The sequence below is a fragment of the Oryctolagus cuniculus genome, chromosome 1, assembly GCF_964237555.1.
Source record: "Oryctolagus cuniculus chromosome 1, mOryCun1.1, whole genome shotgun sequence".
NCBI classification, from domain to species: Eukaryota; Metazoa; Chordata; class Mammalia; order Lagomorpha; family Leporidae; genus Oryctolagus; species Oryctolagus cuniculus.
In genome coordinates this window covers 60899658-60908083 of record NC_091432.1, presented here as the reverse complement: position 1 = coordinate 60908083, position 8426 = coordinate 60899658, and positions in this window count along the sequence as shown.

The window sequence follows — 8426 nt, the reverse complement described above, 5'->3', positions numbered from 1 at the left end:
TTAATCCACATATGAATGAGTTATCTGACCCCCCTTTGATCATTGCAGCACAATTCACAATAGTTAAGATATGAAATCAATCCAGATGTACATCAACTCTTGACTAGATAAAGAAATTCTGATATGTATACACTGTGGGGTACTGCTCAGTTAAAAAAAAAAAAAAAAAGGAATACTTATCATTACCAAAAGGATGGATGAAACTGGAAACCATTATATTTAGTGAAATAAGCCAGTCCTAAAAGGGCAGATATCATTTGTTTTCCCTGATCTGAGGTAACTAATAGAGTACCTAAAAATGCAATACCTAAAATGTAATATATTGGAGAGAAATGACATTTTGAGATTCAATTATTTCTTATAGCCCTTGTCACTCAAATTGAAGAAGAGTGTTTTTTTTTTATATGACTTGTTGAAATCCTTTACATAGTTCAGAGCTTCTTTCAGGTCTCTCACATGAATGCAGGGGCCCAAACACTTGAGCCATCTTCTACTGCTTTCCCAGGCCACTAACAGAGAGCTGGATGGGATGAGGAGCTTTCTGGACATGAACCAATGCCCATAAGGGATGGTTGCACTGTAGTTAGAGGCTTAACCTACTGTGAGTAGTGATGGCTCCTGCAGTGATCTTTAGCTATTTACAAAGTCATTATAATGAAATTACCATAGCTGACATTCTTATTGCCATTATGTATCTGATGCCATGAGAGTTGCAAGTTTTCCAAAAAAGAGAAAGGAAATTGGTGAAACTCAAGCTCATTTCAAACTCTAACCCTTATCAATACCCAGTTAAACTCTTTTCCAAGACATCACCCCCCGTGCCTCCATCATATAAAGGGATGGACTTGGATCCTGTTGAGTGCATGCCTACATCCCTTCCTAAGTGCATACTTTCACTTTGCATATTAATAAATCTTGCTTCTATGCTGATCTTTACCTATGTCTCATCCTTATACTTCTTCTTACACCTAACTGCCTAGACATAAGCCACCACATAAGGATATATCACATTTTACAGAGTATATTATAAATGATCAAAAGAGTCACTACTCTTTTATTTTTCATACCCTTTCATAATGAAAGAAATCAGTGTCCCATGAGGAGAAGACTGTCTTAAACTTGGAGCTATACAAATAAAGCTACATGTAAAATATCTCAAAAAAATAATTAGTGATACATCACATGATTATTTTTGCTATGTGTTCAGAAAATATAGCTGATTTGGCCACAACATATTAACACTCCTCATATACTCCTCAAAAAAGCTGTTAGTGATTTAGCTTATATCAATTGAATGTCTAAATATGTAACCCATAACAGGAGCTCAATAAATGTAAGTTGATGTCATTATTGACATCTAGTGGCCAAGCTACACTCATTTCTTGAACAAACTAGAGTCCTTTACACTAGAAATCTAGTGAAATAAAAGCAAATTTTATATATCTGCTAAAAATAAAAAAGCAATTATACTTTTCTATTTATTATTTTGGTAATTGAGCAACAAAATAGATTTCAAAAAAGTAATAAAGATAGTCCATTTAAATAATATCTTGTATTCCTGTCAAGCACTCTGCTATTCAAGTCTAACGCTTTTTTTTTTTTCACTTAATCCTGAGGGGAAAATATGTGCCTTTTGTACATTCAGTCTCATCACCTTGTGACTATTTAAGGATAACATCGCTCAGCAAAGAAATGCTTGTTTAGCTATTGAACTGCAAAGAAAAAAAGTGATTTAAATTTGAATGATATGGTTGATAAGTTTTAACTCCAGATATAATTTTGCAAACACTTTATAGTAACAATAAGTATTTATTTATCAATAAATTTCTAAAAAAGAATGCAGAGCACTTTCTTATCATTACCTTATTGCCAAAACAACAGTCTTACAAGCTAGTATAATTGTTTCTCATTTACCATGTGAGGAAACCAAGGCTTAGAAGAGCAAGTTAAATTGACCAATGTCAAACAACAAAGAGAAGGATCAAAAGGCCATATTCTTAATCTACAAACTTAACTGCTTTCCTGGATCTACATATACACATATGTTTTTGGTTCATTAATACATAGTGTTAGAGAATTACATGTTCTTTGATGTACATTGTGATTTAATGCTATAACTAGTACTCAAACAGTATTTTACACTTTGTGTTTCTGTGTGGGTACAAACTGTTGGAAGCTTTACTTAATATATGCCAAATTGATCTTCTGTATATAAAGATAATTGAAAATGAATCTTGATGTGAATGGAAAGGGAGAGGTAGCAGGAGAAGGGAGGGTTCCAGGTTGGAGGGAAGTTAAGGGGGGGAAAAAGCCATTGTAATCCATAAGCTGTACTTTGGAAATTTATATTCATTAAATAAAAGTTAAAAAAAAAAAAGAGAATTACATGTTCAAAGAAATCTGTATAAACTCAACACCTGTGACTCTGGCATCCCATGTGGGCACCAGTTGAAGTCTGGGCTGCTCCACTTCTGGTCTAGTTCCTTAATAATGGCCTGGGAAAAACAACAGAAGATAGCCCAAGTGCTTGGGCCCCTGCCACCCACATGGGGACCCGGATGAAGTTCCTGGCTCCTGGCTTCGAGCTGGCCCAGTGCTAGTTGTTGTAGCCATTTGGGGAGTGAACCAGCAGATAGAGGATCTGTCTCCATCCTCCCCCACCTAACTCTGAATTTCAAATAAAAATAAATAATAAATAAATCTTTTAAAAATTAGCACTCCCTTAAAAAAAAAAGAAATCTGTAAAGTATTCTTTTAATAAGGAAACAAGTTAGGAATTTGTTTCTGGCATTTAATAATGTATGTATATTATTTCTGGTTTTGAGGAAGTACTGATTTTTTTTCCATATTGTTCTTCACTGCTTCTACCTTTCCTGCTTCTCTGCAGAATGTATTGTTCACCTGGTATAATAGTGAGATGTAAAGTATTGGTGTGTGGCTATTCCGCCTCTGACTGATTAGACTCCTGGAGCTGTTCAGGAGAGGGTACTAGTTGGAGGATGCTCAGATGGCAGACCATTGGTAAATAGAGAGTGTCTCTGACCAGAAAACAGAAATATAGCCTCAGGTAAATGGAAATTTTCTGTTCCATACCTCAGGTTCAGGGACACAAATTACAAAGTGGAGGTCCTCCCTAGGGGACTACAGTTCTCATTTAACTCCAGGATCCTTGTTATCAAGAACTCAGTAATATGCAGATTAAAGACTGTGGCATCCAGTTCTTCACAAATTATTTTTCAGATGCTGGTCAGAGGTAAGTGAGTCAGTTCTTGATTGCACTGAAAGAGGGTAACAATGAAATTTGCTAACTGACTGATGGGATGACAGAGCTCCAGTGACTCACTCAGAGTCTCTGTAGATAAGGCCATCTTCAAGGGACATAGCAAGACAGAAAGAGGAAAAGTTGTTTTGAGACAATCTGGATTTATAGTCACAAATCAAACACTAACACAAAAGCACAAATGGCACATGCACCATGACAAATAAACCAGTATAAACAGATGAACATATAGGTAAACACAAACATATAAAAAAAATGCTGCATGCAAGTGGGGATGGGGGGAATGGTATTGTTAACTCCCATCAACTGGCATAGTGAAGTTTCTCCATTCCTCTATTCATCCATTTTACTGTCTCAGAAGAGAACTTCTTTCACTAAGCAATCAGACATCCTGGTAGAAGTAGGTTATAGCATGTCTGAAAATGAGTTGAAAGATGATGAGGCTGGGGGCTAGGAAGAAAGGTTATCCAATCTACCTCAAAAGATAGAAGTCCATCCTCTGGAGAAACTCATCATACCTTCTTACCTAGGGAATTGAGTGTCTGAGAGGGAGAAGAGTGATTCAAAAAGGTAAAGAGAAAACCTCAGAGAGCCATGGGGGAGAAAAAGCTTAAATAATATATTTGGAAGTCCTTATTAAACAGGAAAATTATTAAATACATAAAAAGCTGAAGATGATTGTACCAGCAATGGTCTGTAACAGAGGCAGTGAAATAGAAATATAACAGCTGTTATTGTCTATAAGTTCACTGGCCAGGACCATTCTGAATTCAAATCATATTTATAGAATGTTTCTCTATAAAAACTGTTAGAACATGGAAGGATTACAATGACAGTAGAAATTTTGCTTGAGACAAGAAGCAAAATATTGCATTGTTAGGTTTTAAATTCTATGAAGTTAGCATCTTTAACTCAATTCCTGAAGTGCAACTGCCACACTTGGATAACCTGCTAAGTAATTGCCAAATGAATTAAAGGAGTAATAACTGGGAACTTCCATAATAGAAAGATTGAAGACAGAGTGGTAGTATTGGTAAGTTTGCACATAATTCTGAATATAGGAGGTGGCAAATTTAGGTCACTGGAAATAGATCATGTAACAATCTGTAAGATTTTCATTTGCTGATACATGAGCTTCTATCTTTTTTGCAAGAATAAGAATAAATCCAACAAGATGAGATATCCTCTACCCCTGTACTCATCCTAAAAGCCATGACAGGGAGTCAACATGGGATTTCACAGACTATACATAACCACTCAAACCCACCCTCCCTCCAAGGAATATATCACTGTTTCTCCATCTCATTTTATTGATGTCCCTCAGATGTTTTGTAAAATGGAAAAATCATCAAAAGCCATAGTTAAAAGGAATGAATTGGGAAAAAAATAAGAAAAAAACTAATGGCCTTGGTCATCTCTCTAGTTGTGAAGGTAAAGAAAAATTGGTTTGAAAGCTACTTCTTAAGACCAACTTTATTAAACACTTTAAAAATTTGACGTATTTCAATCAATCTTCACCACAAACATACTGGTACATCAACATCTTTAATCTGAATGTGCATGACAACTTTCTAACTGATCTGACCACATATGCACTTGCTGACTCTTAACACATTTTCCAACAGTACAACCAGAGTGGTAGTTCAAATTCTTGATTCAATAATGTTACACTGAAGTTTAAAATCTTACAAACTCTAGTAAAGTTAAGATTTCTTAAAGTTAGCCACAAAGATCTACATGGACTTTTCCTACACTTCTCTCACTTCAACTATGCTGTGCTTTCCATCTATGCTTTTCCTTGATCACACTGATCTTATCCTTCTCCACTCACCCCTCCCCGAATTGGCCATGCTCAATCTTTGCACGTGCTATGTCTATTCACTGTTTTTCTTCCCCCCCCCCCCCCCCCCGTTACTCTCTTCAACTTATCAATGGATTCTCATCCTTCAGACATCAATTCAATTAACATCTCCGCAGGAAAGCATTCCCTATGAACCTCGATCAGGTAAGATAATATCTTAGAGTACAGTAACTCTTCTTTGTAGTTCAGTTGTGACTTCATACTCATTTAAGTGATTTGATTAATGTTGGTCTCCCTTGCTAGACTATATGACCATGAAAGCAGAACTGGCATTTGACTTTCATGGTCATAAAGTCTTAGCTTGTTAAGTAAGATGTATCTTCAAAGGTCACCTTGTAAACACCTGGAGATATGTAGAGTGTTGGGAGAGAGGCCTGATACAAACATTCTCTCAAAAAATCACTAGAAAAAAATTTGTTACTTTTGTTATGGGAAAACAGTGGCAGAGAAATTATTATTACCTCAGTTCTTTGTCTCACATGGAAGAATTTCCAAGTGGACAAGGCAAAGAGAAAAGTGAGATTTAAAGGTTTAAAAGCAAGATTTATTAGAGTCAAAGACCTCCAGCCAGAGTGGCATGGAGGGGGGATGCAAGAGAAGCAAAAGGACCCCGTGGCACTGGGGTTGTTCAGTACAATTCGGGGACAAAACTGTCAACAGCAAGGTGAGGACAACTTTAACAAAAGACCTGATTTACAATTCTCTATCCTGTCTGGCTTGCTCAAGATAAAACAAAAGAGCCATCACAAGGGTGGGATACCTAACTTGTTTTACAGTAAACAGAGCTCAGAAGGGTGGAATCACCACTCCCTTGCTATTATGATAAGATCGGAAGCTCCCAAGGAGTGGGCAAGCAGGTGCTTCTGACCTTGCTAAGGATAACTTTTTGGAGGAATATTTTCCACCCTCAATTTCCAGACTGCCTATAACCCGTCTGACTCCTCACACTTTCAGTCAATTAACTGAATGGAATCCTTTCTGAGATGCATACCTGGTGAGTACAGATTACAGACAAGGACCGATTATTACACAAGGGCAAAATGAAGATGGGAGTAAGAAAGTTTCAAGGAAATTTCTCAGGCTTAGAAGTTAAACATAGAAAGACTTTAAAATCCAAAAGAGAAGAGAATTTCATGACGATAAGAATATTAACAAATCATTTCCCAGTTGTACCTGTACCACACTTGAAATCCTAAATTATTTCTAGTCTATAAACAGCAGGAAAGCCAGTGCTATGAGAACTATGTAAAATTTAGTCTCAAGTTCAGAAAAAAAAAATCAGAGTGAGCTGACCTGTGGTATACCAATGTGTGTGTGTGTGTGTGTGCACAATGTGTGTTTGCAGTAGTGCGTATGATGAAGAAAAAAATAATTTTTGTTGAATTATGAATAAATGTGAATTTTATTCCAAGCCACATTTAGTATTAAAGCTTTTCACCTGACACAAGAAATGCAGAGTATTCACCTGTGAAAAAAGAGGACAAAGTGATATGCGGGGTTCTCATACACAAAAACAAATAATGAGGGAATAAGTATCCCAAGACCAAAGAGACGACAAAGCCAAAAGAAGACAAAAGCATAATGCCATTCATGGTAACTACTGTGCAGTGCATCCTTTAAACCTCCTTTGCAGGAGCTGTGCCCTTATGTTCAGCTACAGGAATGCTACGGAGAACTCACATTTTCACACCATCCTGGAGTTGCTCTCACAACTAAGGAACTGACTTACCCAAGATTATGTCCCATTTTACAGTGTGGCCCTTGGCCAATGGCCTGATAACATAGAAACACAATCAACTGGCTCCCTTCCTTCACTGTGAGACCATGTAGATGGATCCTTAAAGCTCCAGTGCTTCCAAGAGTATCATTTGATGAACCACATTGTGAGCCAGCTTCTCCTTCGACTCTAAAGCTAACTTACTGGCTTCTATAGAAGTGTATTTCCCCAGAGCACTCATCAGAAATATTCCTGCCCACCCTATATCTCAGATAGGTTTTTATGCAACACAGCCTAGGACAATCAGACCAACAAGGAGAAAGAATGTAATTTCCATTTAGTTTATAACAGTTGCTGGATATATAAGGGTCAGCCCTGGCATAAAAATAATGATACCATGGAGATAAATATGACAGCATTCTGAGCTCAAGGAAACTATAAACTGGTGGTTGATAGTGACCAGTGGCTCTCAAATTGGAGTGAGCCCCAGAATCACCTGAAGAGCTTATTACAGGTGGCAGGGTCCCACCTCCAGAGTTTCTGATAACTTGGTTTGGAGTAGTGTTCAAGAATTGCATTTATTACAAGTTGCCAAATGATGATGGTGCTGACCCAGGGATCACATTTGGAGGATCACAATAACCAAAGGTATCTAATGTAACTAAGACATCGTAGCAACATTTTGCTTTATTTTAGAAAACAAATAAAAGAATAAATAATCTCAAAGTAAGCAGAGTAATGCAGGTTCTGTGGATTGCATGTCATTGAACCTGGGATAAGAACAATTTTTAAGGATTGGAGCTGGTAGAGAGAGTGTCCTCATGAGAGGAAATAAAAATAAAGTCTCGGAAAAGAAAGAATACAGAAAGTCTGAAGTTCACTTTGACCCCTAGCATGGAAATGGCTATATATAAGGATGGATTGGTATTTAAAAGTCTTCATTTCTGTATTATTAAATATTGACTTCTTTGACAGAACATGAGGTGCTATTAAAAGTTGTAACCTTTTTTAAAAATTATTTATCTATCTGAGAGGTGGAAAGGAAGAGAATGAGAGATGGAAATGGGAAAAGGGGAAAGAGAGAGAGAGAGATCCCACCTACTGCTTCACCCCTCAAATGCCCACAATAGTCATGGGTTCAAAGCTGGGAGTCAAGAACTCAATCTAGGACTCCCAGATGGATGGTAGTAATGGTAGTAACATAATCAGAAGAGTCAGCACTGCTGCCCCCCAGGACCTGTATTAATAGGAAGTTGGGGTAAGGAGCCAGAGCTTGAGATCAAACTCAGACACTGCAACGTGGGAAACAGCTGTCCTAACTAGAATAGTAACTGCTAGGCTAGATACCCACTCTGCAAGGTATATTCCTAGGGATCAGGGATTGAAAGAGGATAAATATTCTAACTTTACCTGTCATAAGGTCACAATCCCAACTACTCAATTCTGCCATTATAAAGTGAAAGCAGCCATAGTCCACACATAAATGAATTATGGTGTTCCAATAAAACTTTATTTATAAAAACAAACAGTAATAGCCAGATTTGATCCATGAGTTTTTATTATGTATC